This window comes from Astyanax mexicanus, chromosome 1, assembly GCF_023375975.1.
Source record: "Astyanax mexicanus isolate ESR-SI-001 chromosome 1, AstMex3_surface, whole genome shotgun sequence".
NCBI lineage: Eukaryota > Metazoa > Chordata > Actinopteri > Characiformes > Acestrorhamphidae > Astyanax > Astyanax mexicanus.
Window position 1 is genome coordinate 54,126,663 of NC_064408.1, and position 26,266 is coordinate 54,152,928.

At 43.5% G+C, this 26,266-nt stretch overlaps 1 protein-coding gene and 1 long non-coding RNA gene across 3 annotated transcripts in view; one reads left to right on the plus strand and one right to left on the minus strand.

Annotated features, from left to right (window-relative positions):
* The window catches only part of LOC125802333 (uncharacterized), a 46,604-nt gene extending 36,833 nt beyond the window's left edge, over nucleotides 1-9,771 (minus strand). Inside the window, exons 1-2 of the long non-coding RNA XR_007439367.1 lie at nucleotides 9,720-9,771; nucleotides 3,871-3,924 (exon numbers count right to left, since the gene is read on the minus strand). This is a non-coding gene — a long non-coding RNA (uncharacterized LOC125802333). The remainder of the gene's footprint in view (nucleotides 1-3,870; nucleotides 3,925-9,719) is intronic.
* Nucleotides 1-26,266, plus strand: part of mettl24 (methyltransferase like 24) — a 118,333-nt gene that overhangs the window by 55,895 nt on the left and 36,172 nt on the right. The window lies entirely within an intron of this gene.

Sequence of the window (26,266 nt, forward strand, 5' to 3'; positions counted from 1 at the left end):
GCAATTTTTGAAATACGAAGATGAAACCAATTGAGGACCTGTAGAACTTATTGAGCTCTTTCCGAAAATATGCGTTACGAAAAGTTACGACGTACGGATTTCGTACGATTGTCGTACGAAGTGGCCCCATTGGAATGAATGGGGCCAATCGGAGGACGGCAGCTAGATCGAAGGACAGGTAGCTAGAACTCCAGTACTGTGAGTGTATGGAGCAGCTATGGGATAAAACAGCATTAGGTCAAAAGTTTGGACACCCCGGCCCCCCAGTACTGTGTGTAATGGAGCCACGGGTCAAAAGTTTGGACACCCCGGCCCCCCAGTACTGTGTGTAATGGAGCCACGGGTCAAAAGTTTGGACACCCCCGAACGGCCAGAGCAACCTAGCGTGCATAGCTGATTGATGTATTTGCACGTTGCGTAGCAACGTGCAAACACCATTTAATCTAATTTATGCATATAAATCACCTAGCAACCACCTAGAAACACCATAGCAACCACCACAGATACCATAGCAACACCTTAGCAACCGCCTAGCAACACCTTAGCAACCACCTAGCAACCACCTAGCAACACCTTAGCAACCTCCCCGGATACCATAGCAACACCTTAGCAACCGCCTAGCAACACCCTAGCAACCACCTAGCAACCACCTAGCAACACCTTAGCAACCACCCCGGATACCATAGCAACACCTTAGCAACTGCCTAGCAACCACCTAGCAACACCTTAGCAACCACCCCGGATACCATAGCAACACCTTAGCAACCGCCTAGCAACACCTTAGCAACCACCCCGGATACCATAGCAACACCTTAGCAACTGCCTAGCAACACCCTAGCAACCACCTAGCAACCACCTAGCAACACCTTAGCAACCACCCCGGATACCATAGCAACACCTTAGCAACCGCCTAGCAACACCTTAGCAACCACCTAGCAACCACCTAGCAACACCTTAGCAACCACCCCGGATACCATAGCAACACCTTAGCAACCGCCTAGCAACACCCTAGCAACAACCTAGCAACCACCTAGCAACACCTTAGCAACCACCCTGGATACCATAGCAACACCTTAGCAACCGCCTAGCAACACCCTAGCAACCACCTAGCAACCACCTAGCAACACCTTAGCAACCACCCCGGATACCATAGCAACTGCCTAGCAACTGCCTAGCAACCGCCTAGCAACACCGTAGCAACCACCTAGCAACCACCTAGCAACACCTTAGCAACTACCCCAGATACCATAGCAACACCTTAGCAACCGCCTAGCAACACCTTAGCAACCACCTAGCAACCACCTAGCAACACCTTAGCAACCACCCCGGATACCGTAGCAACTGCCTAGCAACCGCCTAGCAACACCCTAGCAACCACCTAGCAACCACCTAGCAACACCTTAGCAACCACCCCGGATACCATAGCAACACCTTAGCAACCGCCTAGCAACACCCTAGCAACCACCTAGCAACCACCTAGCAACACCTTAGCAACCACCCCGGATACCATAGCAACACCTTAGCAACCGCCTAGCAACACCTTAGCAACCACCTAGCAACCACCTAGCAACACCTTAGCAACCACCACGGATACCGTAGCAACTGCCTAGCAACTGCCTAGCAACCGCCTAGCAACACCCTAGCAACCACCTAGCAACCACCTAGCAACACCTTAGCAACCACCCCGGATACCATAGCAACACCTTAGCAACCGCCTAGCAACACCTTAGCAACCACCTAGCAACACCTTAGCAACCACCACGGATACCATAGCAACACCTTAGCAACACCATAGGAGATACCAGCCAGCACTGCAATCACACTCGCAGTTTCTGTAGGAACTGCAATCTAGTTATTATTATTATTATTATTATTCCACCTGTTTTTTGTCCGGTTAACTAGTGCCGCAGTTTTCGAAATATCGACTTCGTTCAAAAGAGAAAACGTGCGTCCATATCGGGAATGGTGGGCTTGTATACAGCTTTCCGATCGGACTTACGTTTTTCGTAAAAACTTCGTAAGTACGCGTTTTTTTGCCCATTGAAAATGAATGGGCAGAACTTTGCACGCCCGTGGACGTCGCAATTTTTGAAATACTAAGATGAAACCAATTGAGGACCTGTAGAACTTATTGAGCTCTTTCCGAAAATATGCGTTACGAAAAGTTACGACATACGGATTTCGTACGAATGTCGTACGAAGTGGCCCCATTGGAATGAATGGGGCCAATCGGAGGACGGCAGCTAGATCGAAGGACAGGTAGCTAGAACTCCAGTACTGTGTGTAATGGAGCAGCTATGGGATAAATCAGCGTTAGGTCAAAAGTTTGGACACCCCGGCCCCCCAGTACTGTGTGTAATGGAGCCACGGGTCAAAAGTTTGGACACCCCGGCCCCCCAGTACTGTGTGTAATGGAGCCACGGGTCAAAAGTTTGGACACCCCCGAACGGCCAGAGCAACCTAGCGTGCATAGCTGATTGATGTATTTGCACGTTGCGTAGCAACGTGCAAACACCATTTAATCAAATTTATGCATATACATCACCTAGCAACCACCTAGAAACACCATAGCAACCACCCCGGATACCATAGCAACACCTTAGCAACCGCCTAGCAACACCATAGCAACCACCTAGCAACCATCTAGCAACACCTTAGCAACCACCCCAGATACCATAGCAACACCTTAGCAACCCCCTAGCAACACCCTAGCAACCACCTAGCAACCACCTAGCAACACCTTAGCAACCACCCCGGATACCATAGCAACACCTTAGCAACCGCCTAGCAACACCCTAGCAACCACCTAGCAACCACCTAGCAACACCTTAGCAAACACCCCGGATACCATAGCAACACCTTAGCAACCGCCTAGCAACACCCTAGCAACCACCTAGCAACCACCTAGCAACACCTTAGCAACCACCCCGGATACCATAGCAACACCTTAGCAACCGCCTAGCAACACCCTAGCAACCACCTAGCAACACCTTAGCAACCACCCCGGATACCATAGCAACACCTTAGCAACCGCCTAGCAACACCCTAGCAACCACCTAGCAACCACCTAGCAACACCTTAGCAACCACCCCGGATACCATAGCAACACCTTAGCAACCGCCTAGTAACACCCTAGCAACCACCTAGCAACCACCTAGCAACACCTTAGCAACCACCCCGGATACCATAGCAACACCTTAGCAACCGCCTAGCAACACCCTAGCAACCACCTAGCAACCACCTAGCAACACCTTAGCAACCACCCCGGATACCATAGCAACACCTTAGCAACCGCCTAGCAACACCCTAGCAACCACCTAGCAACACCTTAGCAACCACCCTGGATACCATAGCAACACCTTAGCAACCGCCTAGCAACACCCTAGCAACCACCTAGCAACACCTTAGCAACCACCCCGGATACCATAGCAACACCTTAGCAACCGCCTAGCAACACCCTAGCAACCACCTAGCAACCACCTAGCAACACCTTAGCATCCACCCCGGATACCATAGCAACACCTTAGCAACCGCCTAGCAACACCCTAGCAACCACCTAGCAACACCTTAGCAACCACCCCGGATACCATAGCAACACCTTAGCAACCGCCTAGCAACAACTTAGCAACCACCTAGCAACCACCTAGCAACACCTTAGCAACCACCCCGGATACCATAGCAACACCTTAGCAACCGCCTAGCAACACCTTAGCAACCACCTAGCAACCAGCTAGCAACACCTTAGCAACCACCCCGGATACCATAGCAACACCTTAGCAACCGCCTAGCAACACCTTAGCAACCGCCTAGCAACACCTTAGCAACCACCTAGCAACACCTTAGCAACCACCCCAGATACCATAGCAACACCTTAGCAACCGCCTAGCAACACCTTAGCAACCACCCCAGATACCATAGCAACACCTTAGCAACCGCCTAGCAACACCTTAGCAACCACCTAGCAACACCTTAGCAACCACCCCAGATACCATAGCAACACCTTAGCAACCGCCTAGCAACACCTTAGCAACCACCTAGCAACCACTTAGCAACACCTTAGCAACCACCACGGATACCATAGCCACACCTTAGCAACCACTTAGCAACACCTTAGCAACACCACAGCAGATACCAGCCAGCACTGCAATCACACTCGCAGTTTCTGTAGGAACTGCAATCTAGTTAGTGTGATTGCAGTAATGCAATCACAGTATTGTTCTTCTTAAGTCTTATTCTTCTTCTTCTTCTTCTTCTTCTTATTAGTGTGATTGCAGTAATGCAATCACAGTATTGTTCTTCTTAAGTCTTATTCTTCTTCTTCTTCTTCTTCTTATTATTATTATTCCACCTGTTTTTTGTCCGGTTAACTAGTGCCGCAGTTTTCGAAATATCGACTTCGTTCAAAAGAGAAAACGTGCGTCCATATCGGGAATGGTGGGCTTGTATACAGCTTTCCGATCGGACTTACGTTTTTCGTAAAAACTTCGTAAGTACGCGTTTTTTTGCCCATTGAAAATGAATGGGCAGAACTTTGCACGCCCGTGGACGTCGCAATTTTTGAAATACGAAGATGAAACCAATTGAGGACCTGTTGAACTTATTGAGCTCTTTCCGAAAATATGCGTTACGAAAAGTTACGACGTACGGATTTCGTACGATTGTCGTACGAAGTGGCCCCATTGGAATGAATGGGGCCAATCGGAGGACGGCAGCTAGATCGAAGGACAGGTAGCTAGAACTCCAGTACTGTGAGTGTATGGAGCAGCTATGGGATAAAACAGCATTAGGTCAAAAGTTTGGACACCCTGGCCCCCCAGTACTGTGTGTAATGGAGCCACGGGTCAAAAGTTTGGACACCCCGGCCCCCCAGCACTGTGTGTAATGGAGCCACGGGTCAAAAGTTTGGACACCCCCGAACGGCCAGAGCAACCTAGCGTGCATAGCTGATTGATGTATTTGCACGTTGCGTAGCAACGTGCAAACACCATTTAATCTAATTTATGCATATAAATCACCTAGCAACCACCTAGAAACACCATAGCAACCACCACAGATACCATAGCAACACCTTAGCAACCGCCTAGCAACACCTTAGCAACCACCTACCAACCACCTAGCAACACCTTAGCAACCTCCCCGGATACCATAGCAACACCTTAGCAACCGCCTAGCAACACCTTAGCAACCGCATAGCAACCACTTAGCAACACCTTAGCAACCACCCCGGATACCATAGCAACACCTTAGCAACCGCCTAGCAACCACCTAGCAACACCTTAGCAACCACCCCGGATACCATAGCAACACCTTAGCAACCGCCTAGCAACACCTTAGCAACCACCTAGCAACACCTTAGCAACCACCCCGGATACCATAGCAACACCTTAGCAACCGCCTAGCAACACCCTAGCAACCACCAAGCAACCACCTAGCAACACCTTAGCAACCACCCCGGATACCATAGCAACACCTTAGCAACCGCCTAGCAACACCTTAGCAACCACCTAGCAACACCTTAGCAACCACCCCGGATACCATAGCAACACCTTAGCAACCGCCTAGCAACACCCTAGCAACAACCTAGCAACCACCTAGCAACACCTTAGCAACCACCCCGGATACCATAGCAACACCTTAGCAACCGCCTAGCAACACCCTAGCAACCACCTAGCAACCACCTAGCAACACCTTAGCAACCACCCCGGATACCATAGCAACACCTTAGCAACCGCCTAGCAACACCCTAGCAACCACCTAGCAACCACCTAGCAACACCTTAGCAACCACCCCGGATACCATAGCAACACCTTAGCAACTGCCTAGCAACACTCTAGCAACCACCTAGCAACACCTTAGCAACCACCCCGGATACCATAGCAACACCTTAGCAACCGCCTAGCAACACCCTAGCAACCACCTAGCAACACCTTAGCAACCACCCTGGATACCATAGCAACACCTTAGCAACCGCCTAGCAACACCTTAGCAACCACCTAGCAACACCTTAGCAACCACCCCGGATACCATAGCAACACCTTAGCAACCGCCTAGCAACACCCTAGCAACAACCTAGCAACCACCTAGCAACACCTTAGCAACCACCCCGGATACCATAGCAACACCTTAGCAACCGCCTAGCAACACCCTAGCAACCACCTAGCAACCACCTAGCAACACCTTAGCAACCACCCCGGATACCATAGCAACACCTTAGCAACCGCCTAGCAACACCCTAGCAACCACCTAGCAACCACCTAGCAACACCTTAGCAACCACCCCGGATACCATAGCAACACCTTAGCAACCGCCTAGCAACACCCTAGCAACCACCTAGCAACCACCTAGCAACACCTTAGCAACCACCCCGGATACCATAGCAACACCTTAGCAACCGCCTAGCAACACCTTAGCAACCACCTAGCAACCACCTAGCAACACCTTAGCAACCACCCCGGATACCATAGCAACACCTTAGCAACCGCCTAGCAACACCTTAGCAACCACCTTAGCAACCACCCCGGATACCTTAGCAACACCCTAGCAACCACCTAGCAACCACCTAGCAACACCTTAGCAACCACCCCGGATACCATAGCAACACCTTAGCAACCGCCTAGCACGCCCGTGGACGTCGCAATTTTTGAAATACTAAGATGAAACCAATTGAGGACCTGTAGAACTTATTGAGCTCTTTCCGAAAATATGCGTTACGAAAAGTTACGACGTACGGATTTCGTACGAATGTCGTACGAAGTGGCCCCATTGGAATGAATGGGGCCAATCGGAGGACGGCAGCTAGATCGAAGGACAGGTAGCTAGAACTCCAGTACTGTGTGTAATGGAGCAGCTATGGGATAAAACAGCATTAGGTCAAAAGTTTGGACACCCCGGCCCCCCAGTACTGTGTGTAATGGAGCCACGGGTCAAAAGTTTGGACACCCCGGCCCCCCAGTACTGTGTGTAATGGAGCCACGGGTCAAAAGTTTGGACACCCCCGAACGGCCAGAGCAACCTAGCGTGCATAGCTGATTGATGTATTTGCACGTTGCGTAGCAACGTGCAAACACCATTTAATCTAATTTATGCATATAAATCACCTAGCAACCACCTAGAAACACCATAGCAACCACCACAGATACCATAGCAACACCTTAGCAACCGCCTAGCAACACCTTAGCAACCACCTAGCAACCACCTAGCAACACCTTAGCAACCTCCCCGGATACCATAGCAACACCTTAGCAACCGCCTAGCAACACCTTAGCAACCGCCTAGCAACACCCTAGCAACAACCTAGCAACCACCTAGCAACACCTTAGCAACCACCCCGGATACCATAGCAACACCTTAGCAACCGCCTAGCAACACCTTAGCAACCACCTAGCAACCACCTAGCAACACCTTAGCAACCACCCCGGATACCATAGCAACACCTTAGCAACCGCCTAGCAACACCCTAGCAACCACCTAGCAACACCTTAGCAACCATCCCATATACCATAGCAACACCTTAGCAACCACCTAGCAACACCTTAGCAACCACCCCGGATACCATAGCAACACCTTAACAACCGCCTAGCAACCACCTAGCAACACCTTAGCAACCACCCCGGATACCATTGCAACACCTTAGCAACCACCTAGCAACACCTTAGCAACCACCTAGCAACCACTTAGCAACACCTTAGCAACCACTTAGCAACACCTTAGCAACCACCCTGGATACGATAGCAACACCTTAGCAACCACTTAGCAACACCTTAGCAACACGATAGCAGATACCAGCCAGCACTGCAATCACACTCGCAGTTTCTGTAGGAACTGCAATCTAGTTATTATTATTATTCCACCTGTTTTTTGTCCGGTTAACTAGTGCCGCAGTTTTCGAAATATCGACTTCGTTCAAAAGAGAAAACGTGCGTCCTTATCGGGAATGGTGGGCTTGTATACAGCTTTCCGATCGGACTTACGTTTTTCGTAAAAACTTCGTAAGTACGCGTTTTTTTGACCATTGAAAATGAATGGGCAGAACTTTGCACGCCCGTGGACGTCGCAATTTTTGAAATACGAAGATGAAACCAATTGAGGACCTGTAGAACTTATTGAGCTCTTTCCGAAAATATGCGTTACGAAAAGTTACGACGTACGGATTTCGTACGAATGTCGTACGAAGTGGCCCCATTGGAATGAATGGGGCCAATCGGAGGACGGCAGCTAGATCGAAGGACAGGTAGCTAGAACTCCAGTACTGTGTGTAATGGAGCAGCTATGGGATAAATCAGCGTTAGGTCAAAAGTTTGGACACCCCGGCCCCCCAGCACTGTGTGTAATGGAGCCATGGGTCAAAAGTTTGGACACCCCGGCCCCCCAGTACTGTGTGTAATGGAGCCACGGGTCAAAAGTTTGGACACCCCCGAACGGCCAGAGCAACCTAGCGTGCATAGCTGATTGATGTATTTGCACGTTGCGTAGCAACGTGCAAACACCATTTAATCTAATTTATGCATATAAATCACCTAGCAACCACCTAGAAACACCATAGCAACCACCACAGATACCATAGCAACACCTTAGCAACCGCCTAGCAACACCTTAGCAACCACCTAGCAACCACCTAGCAACACCTTAGCAACCTCCCCGGATACCATAGCAACACCTTAGCAACTGCCTAGCAACACCTTAGCAACCGCATAGCAACCACTTAGCAACACCTTAGCAACCACCCCGGATACCATAGCAACACCTTAGCAACCGCCTAGCAACCACCTAGCAACACCTTAGCAACCACCCCGGATACCATAGCAACACCTTAGCAACCGCCTAGCAACACCTTAGCAACCACCCTGGATACCATAGCAACACCTTAGCAACCGCCTAGCAACACCCTAGCAACCACCTAGCAACCACCTAGCAACACCTTAGCAACCACCCCGGATACCATAGCAACACCTTAGCAACCGCCTAGCAACACCCTAGCAACCACCTAGCAACCACCTAGCAACACCTTAGCAACCACCCCGGATACCATAGCAACACCTTAGCAACCGCCTAGCAACACCCTAGCAACCACCTAGCAACACCTTAGCAACCACCCCGGATACCATAGCAACACCTTAGCAACCGCCTAGCAACACCCTAGCAACCACCTAGCAACCACCTAGCAACACCTTAGCAACCACCCGGATACCATAGCAACACCTTAGCAACCGCCTAGCAACACTCTAGCAACCACCTAGCAACACCTTAGCAACCACCCCGGATACCATAGCAACACCTTAGCAACCGCCTAGCAACACCTTAGCAACCACCTAGCAACCACTTAGCAACACCTTAGCAACCACCCCGGATACCATAGCAACACCTTAGCAACCGCCTAGCAACACCCTAGCAACCACCTAGCAACACCTTAGCAACCACCCCGGATACCATAGCAACACCTTAGCAACCGCCTAGCAACACCCTAGCAACCACCTAGCAACACCTTAGCAACCACCCCGGATACCATAGCAACACCTTAGCAACCACCTAGCAACACCTTAGCAACCACCCCGGATACCATAGCAACACCTTAGCAACCGCCTAGCAACCATCTAGCAACACCTTAGCAACCACCCCGGATACCATTGCAACACCTTAGCAACCACCTAGCAACACCTTAGCAACCACCTAGCAACCACTTAGCAACACCTTAGCAACCACCCTGGATACGATAGCAACACCTTAGCAACCACTTAGCAACACCTTAGCAACACCATAGCAGATACCAGCCAGCTCTGCAATCACACTCGCAGTTTCTGTAGGAACTGCAATCTAGTTATTATTATTATTCTCGCAACAAAATTTAAAACGCATCTCCTCCCACAGCTTTTGACGTAGAATCACGAAATTTTGCAGTATCGTAGGACCTATACCCGATTAGGTTGCTTGTGCTTTTTGAAGCGATACATCGTACGGTTTTCGTAAAAACTTCGTAAACGTACGCATTTTTTTCCCATAGGAATGAATGGGGCGAAATTTTAAACGTCCGTAACCGCCACAATTTTTGAGATACGAACACCAAATTCGGCGAGCTTATAGATCTTATCGAGATCTTTAAATTAATAGTAGGTTGCGAAGTGATACGACGTACGGTTTTCGTACAATTGTCGTACGAAGTTTTCCCATAGAAATGAATGGGGGGCCCAGAGTTCCATCTCACACACGAGCAGCTCTGCGCACGGAACCCCTTCTCTCCCCTGCTCCTCCAGTACTGTGAGTGTATGGAGGAGCTGCTGTATGGAGCAGCTATCAGTCAAAAGTTTGGACACCCCGGCACCCCAGCCAGGTTTTAGCAACCACCTATTAACTGCTTAGCAACCACCTGGAAAACGTTAGCGACTGCCTAGCAACCACTTAGCAACACCTTAGCAACCACCTGGAAAACATTAGCAACTGCCTAGCAACCACTCAGCAACAACTTAGCAACCACTTTAGAAATTATAGCAACTGCCTAGCAACCAGTTAGCAACCACTTAGCAAACACCTGGAAAACGTTAGCAACTGCCTAGCAACCACTTAGCAACACCTTAGCAACCACCTGGAAAACGTTAGCAACTGCCTAGCAACCACTTAGCAACAACTTAGCAACCACTTTAGAAATTATAGCAACTGCTTAGCAACCAGTTAGCAACCACTTAGCAAACACCTGGAAAACGTTAGCAACTGCCTAGCAACCACTTAGCAACACCTTAACAACCACTAGGAAAACGTTAGCAACCACTTAGCAACCACCTTAGAAACGATAGCAACTGCCTAGCAACCACTTTAGAAATGATAGCAACAGCCTAGCAACCACTTACCAACACCTTAGCAACCATTAGGAAAACGTTAGCAACTGCCTAGCAACCACTTAGCAACCACTTTAGAAATGATAGCAACTGCCTAGCAACCACCTAGCAACACCTTAGCAACCACCCCAGATACCATAGCAACACCTTAGCAACCACCTAGTAACACCTTAGCAACCACCTAGCAACCACCTAGCAACACCTTAGCAACCACCCCGGTTACCATAGCAACACCTTAGCAACCACCTAGCAATACCTTAGCAACCACCTAGCAACCACTTAGCAACCACCTAGCAACCACCTAGCAACACCTTAGCAACCACCCCAGATACCATAGCAACACCTTAGCAACCACCTAGCAACACCTTAGCAACCACCTAGCAACCACCTAGCAACACCTTAGCAACCACCCCAGATACCATAGCAACACCTTAGCAACCACCTAGCAACACCTTAGCAACCACCTAGCAACCACCTAGCAACACCTTAGCAACCACCCCGGATACCATAGCAACACCTTAGCAACCACCTAGCAACACTGTAGCAACCACCCTAGATACCATAGCAACACCTTAGCAACCGCATAGCAACACCTTAGCAACCACCTAGCAACATCTTAGCAACCACCCCGGATACCATAGCAACACCTTAGCAACCACCTAGCAACCACCTAGAAACACCTTAGCAACCACCCCAGATACCATAGCAACACCTTAGCAACCACCTAGCAACATCTTAGCAACCACCCCGGATACCATAGCAACACCTTAGCAACCACTTAGAAACACCTTAGCAACAACCCCAGATACCATAGCAACACCTTAGCAACCACCTAGCAACACCCTAGCAACCACCTAGCGACACCTTAGCAACCACCCCGGATACCATAGCAACAGCCTAGCAACCACGTAACAACATCTTAGCAACCACCCCAGATACCATAGCAACAACCTAGCAACACCCTAGCAACCACCTAGCAACACCTTAGCAACTACCTGGTATATGTTAGCAATTGCCTAGCAACCAGTTAGCAATAGCTTCGCAACCACCTGGAAAACATTAGCAACTGCCTAGCAACAGCTTAGCAACCTTTTCAGAAATGATAGCAACTGCCTAGCAACACATTAGCAATCAAAAGTTTAACCAAAAGTTTTACGATTTCAGCATTTAAACAAGCGTTTTTAGATTTCAGCGTTTAATCAAACGTTTTTAGATTTCAGCGTTTAACCAAACGTTTTTAGATTTCAGCGTTTAATCAAACGTTATTAGATTTCAGCGTTTAACCAAATGTTTTTAGATTTCAGCGTTTAACCAAACGTTTTTAGATTTCAGCGTTTAATCAAACGTTTTTAGATTTCAGCGTTTAACCAAATGTTTTTAGATTTCAGCGTTTAACCAAACGTTTTTAGATTTCAGCGTTTTTAGCATTTAGCGTTTAGCCAAAAGTTAACAGCATATCAATGACTCTTCACACTCTTCAGACGGAAAAAGCTTAGCAACCATTTTAACTTTTTCACGTTATTAGCGTTCTTTTCCAAGCCAACTTAAAGTTCGTTCACGAACTTTGCCTTTTCTAGTTATGATATTACTGCCGCTGGCAGCAGGATGAAGAGTGAAGTGTACAGAAGCATCGTAACTGGTCTCAGTGGACGGCTCTTCGTAACACTAAACACACAGCTGAAGCAAGTGTGGGATTTTTTCAGGGCAGTGTTCTTCAATATATATATATCACTTGTTATAGAATGCAGAGATGACAGGCAGTGTTACAGAAAGCCATCATATGCGATATTGTAGTTTTACTGCCTGGTGTCAGACAGATGAGACTAGACCCCTCCCTTAATCTTCAGTCCTCTCTCCCCCTCTCTCTTTGACTCTGTGATCATTAGGTATTATCATATGAAGTCTCTGAAGAACTGAACTGAATTAAAATATAAATAAGCCACAGCTAAAGAATAGTTCATATGAGGAAAGTGTGATCTGAATATCTGGGAGCTGCATAATAAACATATCTATTTTTTTGATGGGTTATGCTGCAATATCATAAATGAGTCATCATACTTTAGTGAATTTTGTTCCCATGTTGATAGACTCCACTCACTGCACAGCTTTATGGAGAGAATGTTCACGGCAAACTGATGAGTGATAAAAATCACAGTCAGTCAAAAAACAAGTGGTCTTTTAAAGATTTCATTTAAAAACACACTCCTCCCCCATAAGTGTGTGAACTGCCAGCTGCCAGCTTGGGTTGGAAATTTGAAAAGGAGACTCTGTTCAGCTTCTGTTCAGCTTGCCTTTCGTAAATGATCTGCCTCCTACAGAAAGCTCATTTCTGCAGAATCATTTGTCACAAGGTGAATAAGTATTTTCCTCACTTTCGTCTTTTCTTTAATATTTTTACCTCAAGTTAATAAGTGTGGGTTTAGTTATATTACTAAATTCATGTTTGGAAATAAGGCATTTTTACACTTGGACTGTTTCAGCATCTGAAAACTTAAAGAATACAAAGTTTGATGAAAACAAATTCTGGATATGAATATTTTAACCATGGTTAAACTGAAGCAAGACGCATGAAGTTAGATTTCAGTCCGAATGCTGTGTAGTCTAAGAGCATGGTTAGTGGCTGTGTTGGAAACTGCTCCATGGTGTCTGTAGCAGGCTAGGCTAAGATAAAAAGAAAGAGAAAGGAGAGACTAAAGCTTAGCTGCAAGTGGATAATATTAAATTGGTTCCTACTGCTTAAAAATGTTTATTCAAACATTCCACATTTATCTAATTGAACTACCTAGAAAACACATACAGACACACACCAAAATAGACATTTGGATCTGTCCACGCATACACACAACAACCAGGTAAACACCAGCTTCAACGTTTTTATTTCACGTAATCCTGACATAAAGTAATGGACAGCAAGTGTACACAGTGTGAGTGAGTGTGTGAGTGAAGCAGCAGAGCTTATCTAAGGAATTCACTCACTATGCCAGAAACATTCCCTTCACAAGCAATCTGTCCTTCATATGCCTGATGTCTTACACTCCCCTTTCCCATGAGAGTTCACGTAAGACTTCACTTCTTAATCCATCTCTGTATGAAGTTTTAACTCAGCTTTACCTCTGCTTCACATTATACATTTACAATTTAAGCCCCTCCAAAATCTTGCCATTTGTAATTATACATTTTACCTGTAGTGGGAGGTAAACTTTTCTGGGCTTATTTTATAGTTGAGACTGAGATTGAGTGTTGGGTGGCGGGCTGTTATTCATGATTAGTTAGCCAGACAATCCACAATGCAACTTTAACCAGAAAGTATCAATTATACAGAAAGTATACAGTGGTAACAGAAACCATGAGAGGCCATGACATCACTAAAAGGGGAAAATGGAAAGGGAAGAAAGGGACCCAATCAGACTCTTAGGGAATAGCAGTGGAGTCTGCAGTGATGTGAATGCAGAGCTGCTCTATGTTATCTGATAAGGGTTTTCTGATGTGATAAAGTCTGCAGAGTCAAGGAGAATAAGAACTGGAAAAGTTGGCTGCACAGAGTTTGCTACAGGGGTGGTTTCTGTTGAATGCTCTTGACTGGCTGAGGTCTTGGAGTCAGTTCTAAATGAGAAAGAGAGATACTTTTTAAAACCACAGTTAGTGCTTATGTAGGAACTGGCCATTATCTGGATAGCAGTTAGGTAGTGCCAGTTGCTCATCTGTTTGTGTTCATTGTGTTTGAGTGTCATCAACGTTTTTTTTAACTTAAAGTTAAAGTGTGTAAAAAACGCAATTTAACTGGTGCACGTGAAACAATCTTATCAGCCAAACATACACTACCATGCCTCTACCATGTCAAACAAAATAATATATATTAGATAAAATTCAGTTATTGGTGTTCTTGTAGCTGTCTTTTTACTGCAGTGCCCAGTGGACTAGTCAGCCTGATAAGCTGGTCAGTGAGGTGTTGTATATGTGTAAACACTGGTGTTTGGGGCTTTTGCTTGTGCTTTGCTAAAAAAAAACACAAAAATCCTGAGCTTGATGATTATCTTTATTGAGTAAGAGAATTCTCTAATAACTAGGAGAGGCTTTACTGCCTTGATGTGTTCTCTGCAAAACTAATTATCACTATGTGTGTGCGGGACAGAGAGAGAAGGGGGCGGAGAGAGAGAGAGAGAGAGAGAGAGAGAGAGAGACAGAAAGAGAGAAAGAGAAAGTCAGAGAAGCTGCTGACAAAATTGGTCTGCAGCTGAAAGTCATCTTTCATCTCTGGCCTTACTTTCAACTTTACCCTCTTCACTCTACTGCACTCACACACCACCAAAGTACGGTAGTCATGTTACTAATGTCTGTCTATCTTGTCTCACTGCTTTTAACTGCAAACCTGTATGTAAAACACTAAACACACATTCCTATACTGAAAACTAGAGCTTACATAGAGTTTACATAATTTAAACAGTCAGTCACAAATATATATGTTATTAACACAACTACTCCCAAATCACAAAAATAATATTCAAACAGGCAAAGCAAAGCCAGAGAAACGCTTTTAGGGGTTTAGAGAAAGAGAGCTGGTGAGAGACAGAGAATCAGGAAAGAAGCAGATAACGATAGAAAGAGATGGACAGAGAGAATTAGAGAGAGAGAGAAGTGAGAAGCAGAGAACAAGAGAGATGGGCAGACACAGCGAGAGGAAGGTTGAGGAAGATAACAGAGGAGAGAGATGGCCAGAGACAGAAAGACACACAGAGAGGAAAAGAGCCAAGGAATGAGAGAGACTGACAGAGAGAGCGCTAGAGAAGGTGGCAGAGAACAAGAGACAGAGAGAGGAAAAGAGGAAAAAGCTGCAAAAAAAAGACAGACAGAGACAAAGAGGCACATAGGAAAGATGGACAGAGAGAGAGACAAGGGAAAAAGACAGAGAACAAGAAAAAGATCTACACAAAGTGAGGAAGGAAAGAGGCAGATAAAGACAGAGAGAAAAAGGGGTGAAGAGGCAGAAAATGAGAGAAATTAACAGACTGAGACTGAGAGACACAGAAAGGGTAAAGATGCAAACATTTAGAGCGATGGACACACAGAAAGGTATAGAAAGGGAGGCAAAATCTTACAAGAGAAAGATGCACAGATAGAAGCAAACAGACAGAAAAGAGAAAGAAGCAGAGAACAAAAGACAGATAGAGAGAGACAGAAAAGGAAAAATCACACACACACACTACACCAGATAACGAGAAACTGTAAATATCTTAATTCAGTATAAATATACAGCTATTTTTATATAAACAGATTTCACCATAATTTTTTACACTTCACTGCTGTACTTTTACCCCATCATCAGCCAGTCAGAACAGGAATCAGAGACTGTGTAACTTAGAGAGGAAAACATATCTGAAAGCCTGTAAAGACACCTGAACAAACAAAGTTATTGTTTTTACAGATACAGAACACTCTTTAGCACACAGCGCTACTGTAGATTTTCCTCAGAGCACAGAACATCCCATAACACCCTGTCAAGAGCTTCATCGTCTTCATTTCATTATGTATTTCATTTTAGTATAAAAGTGTTTCACGCAGGAAGAAAATGAAAATACACTAAAGCTATAACATTGCTGTTTTATGAAAAAGTAAAAATAATGAAATAAGCACACAGCTGAGACTCAGTAAACTACACATGTGTTAGCAGACCAGTTTCTGCATTATACTGCTCAATATTTCACATCTTACACCAAAAATATGAGAAGACTATTTATTATTTATTCACACAATTACTCACAGTACAAAATCCATAAAGCATGCAAACATATATTTCACAATTAAAGTTCCAGCCTTAAACATGCTCTTGTATAACAGTTGATGCTAGGATGGACATACTATAAAATTACCCTCTTTAAAAATATAACTGAGATCAATAGCATATTTTTTATAGAAATTACAGCCCACTCAATAGAAATGCCACAAAAGATTTTTCTTGTTTTAGAATTATAAACAATCTAGCATTTGACAAACTAAGATGTGTGCAACAATTGTTTTACTTGTTATTTTTAGGAGACCGTTTTTCAGTCAAAATGGAAAGTGATGAAATAATGCTCAAAGCCCTTACTCCTCACAAATAATGTTCAATAAATTACTTCTATTGTTTGCATTAACATTAATGGCTTTTGGTCGATGCCTTTACTTAGAGGGGTATTACACAGGTACACTATATGGACAAAAGTGTTGGGACACCTACACGTTGTACCTACAGGAGTGGTGTGGCCGGGTAGCTTGCTGTCTAATCTAATATGCTACCTATCGCACTATTTGCTACTTTCCTCTATGCTTCATTTTATGAATTTACCTGTTAAGCTGGAGACTGCAGTGTCTGTGATTAGTCACGAAAAAAAAAATGTTGTGCCAGTCAGTGTAGAATGTTGTTTCAATGCGTCATAATTAATTTGGGCAAAGTTTAAAAAATGTCAACTGAAGTTGCTTGTCCCCCTTGTTGTGTAATTTGCTGATGGTTTTCAAATTGCGACTACAAATGACATTCTTAAATAGGAAATGAATGCTTGCCTGTCGGTCTGTCACTGCTGGTGTAAATGCAGGGTAACAGGGTTGGTTATAAAATAAGCTCTTTAGCTAAAGGGTAAGGACCGGTATGGCATTGTGAGCAGGTGGTTAGTGTTACTCTGCTAGGCCTCGGCCAGGTATTTCTCTGCTACTGGAGGAGAAGCTCCAAACACCAGGTCTGATCTCCAGACCAACAAACTGAGCAAATCAGCAGAGAGTCACTGTTAGTTATCATCCATCTGTCATAGTCTCTCGTGCCAGAACCCTCCACACACACACACACACACACACACACACACACACACACACACACACACACAGACACACACAAGCGCACGCAGGCCTAGAAGTCTGCTCTACAGAATACAGAGCTGAGTTTTTTAATGGCTAAATGTGTCATTGTTGAGTATATTGACATGAGAGAGTTGACAAAAAGGAGTAAGAATAGCCTGACAGACGAGAGGTGGTTTCTAGGCAACCACTAGCACATTTTGAGGGATTTGGGTTAATGATATTCTCCCTTCCTCTCTCCCTTTTCCTCGCTCTCCCCTGTCTCTTCCCTTTGTCGCTCTCTCTCTCAGTCAGCTGGGAAATGTCCAGCTCTACAACCTCCATAGAACCCCCATACATCTTTGATCATCATGTGGAATGCATTATAAGCCATATGAAACCAGTGCATCACCCTATCTGTCGTGGTCTTTCTGAGCCTGTGAAAGAAATGTGCCTCAGTGCCAGCAGCAGCTCCAGAGTCTGCAGATCCAGATTCAGTGCAGAATTTAACCAAAAGCATATGGATAAACATACCAGGAGTACTGAAGTTAGAGCAGCTCATAAACCACAGGCTCTATGCAGGTTCTGAATCAACTAGTGAGCACAGTACTCACCCCTCTAAAATCAGCTCAACTCAACACACATTGCTATTTTTTACTTGCGTTTTACTTCGTTAAAGCTTCGTTAAACTTTTAGAAACAGTTTTTTTGGGTTATCCAAGGCTTTCCTCCTCCTCAGTTTATTCGCTGCTACATTCACTACATTCTATACTATATGATGTCCCTTCTAATCATGGAGCATTTTTGGTTTTGACATTTGAACTGTACAGTTTGGTCTGAACCTAAATAGCAGGTGTGAAAGTTGCCGTGAACCAAAGTCTAGACCAATTGAACCAGAGTTTGGTCAGAGCAGCACCATGGTCTGGTTTAACTGTAGTGTGAAAACGGTTCAGAGTTTTGGACGAATTACAGGAAGTTGAGGCAGATTTTCAGCAACCATTCAGCAAAAGAAAAACAGAAAAGACCTGATGTTGTGCTTAAATCTGACTCTACAGTCCTGCTCATCATTATTGGCACCCATGAAGTTTAAGTACATATTGTGGAAATTCCCCCTGAAAAAAGTAGTCGACTGAAACAGTTTTTTGTATAGAGCACTCGTATTTAAAACAAAAGAGAAAATTATGAACAACAATTTAAAGCAACAAACAATGTGAGGGAAAGACAGGAAAAACCTTAAGCTTGCTGTGACACTGGTATTGGCACCCTTTACACTAAATTAGTATGAAAACACATTTTCACTCACCTGTGGCAAATCGCAAAGGATAATCACCTGTGACAAATTATCAGTGCCCATGTGACATGAATTAGCCAATGAATGATGACTTCAGAGTTTTAAAAAGCCAAACCTTGGGCGATGTTCTTTTGTTACAATGGTGAAGACAAAGGAGCTGTGTGAGGACATCAGAAGTGCTATTATTAGCAAACACAAGACTTCCAAAGGGTATAAGGCCATCTCCAAAGACCTTGGTGTCCCTGTTTCAACAGTGTGCAATGTTATTAAGAAGTTTGCCAAGCATGGAACTGTCAAGAACCTTCCTGGACGTGGAGGAAAGAGGAAAATTGACGAGAGAAGTCTTCGAAGGTTGGTGCGAATGGTGGAAAAAGAACCAAGGCAAACATCCAAAGAACTGAAGGTCAACCTGGAACAGTCTGGGGTCATGGTTTCAACAAGTACCATATGCCGCACACTAAACCAAGCAGAGCTTTACGGGCAAAGGCCAAGGAAGAAACCATTGCTGAAGAAAAGACATAAAAAGGAACGACTGATCTTTGCCAAAGAGTACCTTGACAAACCACAATCCTTCTGGGAAAATGTTCTGTGGACAGATGAAACAAATATAGAGCTTTTTGGCAATGCAAAGCAACAGTTTGTTTACAGGCGGCGCAGTGAAGCTTATAAGGAGAAGAACACCCTACCAACAGTTAAGCATGGTGGGGGGTCCATAATGCTGTGGGGTTGCTTTGCTGCGTCTGGTACTGGAGCACTTGACCGTATCACAGGAATCATGAAATCTGAGAATTATCAAGAGATTTTAGAGCAAAATGTCCTACCCAGTGTAAGAAAACTTGGTTTGAGTCGAAGGTCATGGGTATTCCAGCAAGACAATGACCCAAAGCACACGTCCAAAAGCACACAGGAATGGTTTAAAAGGAAAAAATGGACTGTTTTAAAATGGGCAGCAATGAGTCCTGACCTCAATCCCATCGAAAATCTTTGGGGTGAGTTGAAATCTGCCATTGGGAAAAAGAACCCTGCAAACATTCAAGAGCTTGAACAAACTGCAAGGGAAGAGTGGGAAAAAATACCAGCTGAGATGTGCAAGAAGCTTATAGATGGCTACAAGAAACGTTTGAAGGCTGTAATCACAGCCAAAGGGTGTGCAACTCAATATTAACAAGGGGTGTCTTTATTGCTGCACATGCTGTTTATTCTGTTTTGTCTTTAAAATTGCAACATGCAAATTGAAAAACAATGTTTTATTTGTTGTATTACTTTGAACCTCCAATTAAAAAACCCTGAATATATAACTTTGGTACATTTATATTTATTTCTGTAGATATTGTCAGGTTATGCAAAATAGGAAGGGGTGCCAATAATGGTGAGCAGGACTGTATGTGTGCATGTGCATTACACAAAAATGTATGACTCAAAAGCTTATACTTGTGACTCTTATATCTACTGTAACTGTATATTAACACCTACATATAAACAGAAATAATAGTAATACAAAAGTAATGTTATGCTCATTTTGACATTCATGCACTCAAAATGAGCAGAATTTGGTTTGGAATGTTCAGCTGTTAGACACGAGGATGGATGAATCATGGCCATAAGGAATATTTCACTGCTAGAGGGAAGAAACGATTCTGTAGAATATCAGTAAATTCTGAAAACAAATGAACTGTAAAAAAGCTGAAGATGAAACCCATAATACTGAATGATTTTAAAACACCATATACAATCTTCTGTGGGCTACCTCATGAGGTGCAGGCTCATGGTTATGCAATGGAACCCACAGTTCCACAACTAAAACCTCATTGGAAATCTGTGGATAGACCTCAAAAGAGCAGTGCAGCAAGATGCCTCCATAATCTCACACAACTTGAAGCTTTTTGGAAGGAAGAATGGCTGAAAGTCCCCTGAGACTCTTAGCTGCTACAAAAAGTACTTAACTTTGAAACTTGCCAAGGAGTGTGTTACCAAACAAATACATGCAGGGTGACCAAAACTTTGTTTCAGAATCATTACCTTTGTTGGTATTTTAAAATGAAATTTAATGAACTAATCTTGCCTCTTGAAAATCAGGTCATCTTTTATTCACAGTGGATATACACAGTGACAGGTATTTAGAACAGAGGTGCTCAAACAGTTCCATGCTCTTGTATGTGTAGTTTAATGTTCCTTAATGTTCATGTATACAGAAATCCTGCATTCCACTCACCTAGGACCAAATTCACTCCAGATGTTTCTGAGAGAAAAAAAAGGAATTTCATAATGTTAAGTTCTTGTAAAAAAAATGCCATCATCATTCCCCTCGATTCACTCCAAACATAAAGCACTCCTAAACCTCTGTCAGATTATTTTCTGTATTAAAAAGATCTTCATAATCCCCCCATCTTAATGCTGTTACGTCTACTGTACATTCCCTCTGAGCAGGGATTGAGGCACTGAGCCGATTTCGGCCTAAGAGAAATAAGAAATAAATCTCATAAGTGTAAGTGTGACTGACACAGAGGAGGTATTTAACCTCTCCTTCAGCATATGAGAAGTAAATTCCTTCTCTTTTAATGAACTAAGTGGCTACTTAAAAAATCTTCTTCTTTTCTGTCCTCTCTCACATGGAATTATGGTCATACTATTAAACCATGTGCTTTTAGATGGAAATTTAATGTGTTTTATCTGTTATTTCTTCTCCCTTTGCCTCAGTTTATGACCAAAACAGCTGAGAACTCGTGGTCATACGTACATGAGCCATACATTTGTAAATCTGAACTGTTCTCCTGGTCACAAAAACAATCTATAATCCATGCCTGACAATTGGAAAGTCCTATACAGTGGCTTGCAAAAGTATTCATACATTCATTCACACATTTTGTTACCTTACAACCACAAACTTAATGTATTGTATTGTAATTTTATGTAATAGATCAACATAGTAGCACAGAATTGCAAAGTGGATGTCACGTCCTTGTCCTGTCCCGTCAGCCTCCATGTTCTTCCCGTCTTTTGTTTGTATTCAAAGCCATGTGCTCAGAGCACATGGCTCTCCCCTTGTTTCCACCCATGTCCTTAGTGCTCCCACCTGTATTTGTAGCTCCGCCCCTTCATCAGTGTTCACAGGTGTTTCCAATTCCCCTTGTGTGTATTTAAGCCTGTGTGTTTGAGCATGTGGTTGTCTGGTCTTGTGTGTGTGTTTCAGGCCGTCAGGTTGCTGTTTCTTTGTTTTCTGTTTTGTAGTTTATTTATGTTAGTTCCAGTAGTCCTTTCTCTTCGTGTATCTTGTCTTAAGTTTAGTTTTTGTTTATTGTCTATGTAAATAAATATATTACCTGCGATTACGTCCGCCTCACGTCCTCCCTGCTGCTGCTCAGCCTGACAGTGGAACGAAAATGATACAGGGTTTTCAAAATTTAAACCAAAAAAAAAATCAGAAAAGTGTTACATGCAAAAGAATTCAGCCCCCCTAAATTAGTATTTATTTTGTATTATTTTAGTAATTAGTAAAACCACCTTTCGCTGCAATTACAGTTTCAGCTCTTTCAGGTCTTGGGGTATGTCCCTACCATTCGTCTTTATAAAACAGCTCAAGCTCAGTCAGATTGGATAAAGAGCGTCTGTGAACAGAAATTTAAATGTGTTGGCACAGATACTCAGTGCAATTTACAGACATCCCAAGTTGCAAAAGTTGATTTCAGGGAGGTTACCCTGGACAAAAAAGCCTTTATTTGACAAAAATTGACAGTTACAATATCACAAAACAATTCAGAACATCAAAAACTTTTCATATCATATTACAATAATTATTTATATTGTCTCTGCCATGATCTGCTTTCTCTCACTCACTGACCAAATCTGTCCGGGAGGGGGGAAAAACACTGCCCGCCCACACTGCGGACAAAAGCATCCTTACAGCATGATGCCAGCAATGTTTCACAGTGGGAATGGTGTGTTCAGAGTGGTGTTAAATACATGGCTTATGGCAAACTGCAAATGGCACATCTTATGTTTTTTCTCTGGGGTGTGGGTTTGATTTGAGTCTTAAGTCTTTGGTGTGTTGGTTTCGTATAAGTTTCAAGGGTCTGGGGTGTTGGGTTGATTGTCTGGTGTTTGGGTGTTTTAAAGTCTCTGGATGCGAAAAAAAAAATCTGTTATTGAGTCTCTGGTTTTAAGTCACGTCTTCGTTTTCCCAATGAGAATGCCAGAGAGTCTCTGGGTGGAGGTCCAGATTGATTTTTGAGTTGGTCAGTGTGCATGTGAGTCTGAGTCAAGCTGTGAGACTACAGTATGAGGTATGCGCCTGAGGACTGTTTAATTATTTAACTAAGAATGATGAACTCTGGGATTCCTCTTCAACAATTCTATATGGTTTCTGCATGTAATGGTTTCTGCAATTAATTCAGGGTGGTATTTTTAAAAGTAGAAAACTGAAAACTGAAAAATTATTTTTCCCTTTCAATATCCTTTATATAACTTTTTACCAAGATTAAATAGACTCAGCAGATATACTTAAGTTATGTAAGACTCAGGAATTGCCTCTGTCCGGTGAACTGTATGGTAAGGTAAGGGTAAAGTTCCTCTCCCTCTCTGTCACTGAGATGTGGTTTTGATGTGTGAGTGACAAAGCAGCCGTGCAAAAGCAGGCACAGGCAGATCCACATTCATCACTGTCTCCTGTTCACCCAGTGGAGAACAGCCCTGCCAACAGCGAGAACCATGGTCCTCTCTGTCTTTACTGCTGTCTCCTTCAATTAGAGCCCTGGACCCTTCCTTTCTTCTCCAGGACCCCACTTAGAACTGCACAGTACAGTGTCTTTCTCTCTTTCTGTGGATGTATTGACTCTGCTGAGAATGTTTTCTCTAGCATAGCGGGACGCAGCATGTTGACAGGCTGTCGACTCACACACACACACACACATTCACACTCATCACATGGATAACTCATGCTTCACTGAGCTCAAAGTCACACCTGCTCCTAAGGCCAGTGTGAGAAATGTGTGGGGGAAAAAATCACATCAGTCTATACCTCTCTCTGTGTAGAGGGGTCAATTCTGCCTTTGCTGACATATTCTTTTGAATAAAGATGTGCTTGTGGAATCTTTACAATCAGATTAAGATGCTCTTGAAGATCTGTAAACTTTAAAATGAAGACATGCTTGTGGAACCTACATAACTTGAGTACAGTTATGCTTGTAGAACTTTCACATTCTGATCAAGATGTTCCTGCAGAAACTTCTTCTTTGGAATAAAGATAACCTGTGGGAACCTTCTTAAACATCCTTGCAGAATGAATACCTTTGATACTCTCCTTTCTTTCTACAAAGAAGTTGTCAGTAATATTTGTGTTGTCCACTTTATATAAGTATTAATTATAATCTGCAACACGGTTAACACATTTAAGATTTAAAACATGTCCTGCAGTAATGCTGTAATTAAAGACTAAGCTGTTTAACATGTTTCGAGTGTCTATTGAAGTCTGACCAAATTTCCCAGTCTCTTTCCCTAATTAGCATTTGTCCTGCAGGTGTGTGGAGTGAGCCTGACCGAGTGTCTGATCAAACATGACGGCCAGCTGCTCGCTCTGCACAAAACCTGTCCTGAGGCTACAGAGCAGAGTCCAGACATAAACTCTAATCATTTCGCCTGTTATTTAGCCATTTCCCTGTTTACGGTTCCTTTTCACAGTTAGCTTCTCTCTAACTATGCTGTATAGGTCTCCACTGCTGAGTTCAGACGAAGATGCATTATTTTACATTTCTAATATACATTTACATGACAGGAACAGGCAAACAGTTCTCACAATTACATGCAGTTAAAACCATACTTTAACATACACTATATGAAAAGACACACATGCATGTTTTTCTCACTGTCTGACATGTAATCAGAATAAACCTTTGCTGTTTTAGGTCAATAAGGATTTCTAAAATTCTTTATATTTGCCAAATACCAAGACAATCAGCCAGGAACGTAAAGCTTGGGCGCAAATGGGTCATCCAAATGGACAATGACCCAAAGCATACTGGTTACAAACTGGTTACAGAGTGGCTTAAAAATAACAAAGTCAATGTATCACAAAGCCCTGATCTCAATCCCAATAAAAATGTACGAGCAAAGCTAAAAAAAACAGCAAGGCAGCCTACAAACACGACTCAGTTACACCAGTTCCGTCGAGAGGCCCAAACTCCTTACCACTATCATACAGTCATACAGTGACTTTTTTTTTTTCATTGTGACATTATTTTGCCTCTACAAAACCAAAGTGGTTATAATATAAAGTGATCAAGGTTGAACTTAATATTATACAGTATTAAAGATTTTTCACTCTTTGTTTCATTGCAGCCTTTTGCTAAAATTAAACAACTTTATTTTATTTTCATTACTGTACACTCAGCACCCCATCTTGACAGAAAAAAAAAATAATTTAGGCTGTCCATCAACGTTCACCATCCAACCTGACGGACCTGGAGAGAATCTACAAGAAAGAATGCAAAGGATCCCCAAATCCAGGTGTCAAAAACTTTGCATCCTTCCCAAGAATACTCTTGGCTGTACTAGCTCAAAAGGGTGCTTCTACTGAATACTGAGCAGAGTCTGAATACTTATAACAATGTGATATTTTAGTTTTTCTTTTTTAATAAATTTGCAAAAATGTCTGCCTTTCTGTTTTGTTCTGTAAAGATGGGATGCTGAGCTACCTTTAACTTCTATTACTCTATGTACATAATTATTGGACAAAAGCGTCTGCCAAATGTAATTTAATGTAATGCAAGTACATTAATGTATCAATATTTTTATTTGAAATTTGGGAGAAATCTTGTCTGTAGTTTATATAATAAAACAACAATGTTCATTTTACTCAAACATCTACATATAAATAGCAAAAGAAGAAACTGATTCAGAAACTGAAGTGGTCTCTTAATTTTTTCCAGAGCTGTATATATAGTTTAATAAAAATGGTCCTGATTTTCGATATATTGATGTGATTGATGTGCATCAGGAAGCCACCATCAGTATGAGAGAGATGAGGTGTGTGCTATTTTTTACATAGCCCCTCCATTTTTAGGGTTTCTAATTTCATTTTCAATTTCAAAATAATTGAGAAAAGTACATGACTATAAATACACATGTTTTTTATGTAAAACTTTTGCAGGTAATGATTCTCTGATGTCTGGATGCAATCATTTGTTTGTAGTCTTTCACTATGGCAGGCTTTCCTCCTTGGGTGAATGGAAATGGTTTCTTTTTGTTGCTGTTGTAGAAAGAAATGTGCGATCACTCACTGTGCTCTACAGTGTTCTTCTAGTTCTTTATTTATTATGTTAAAAAGTACCACATTGTTGATTTGGCCATTTCTG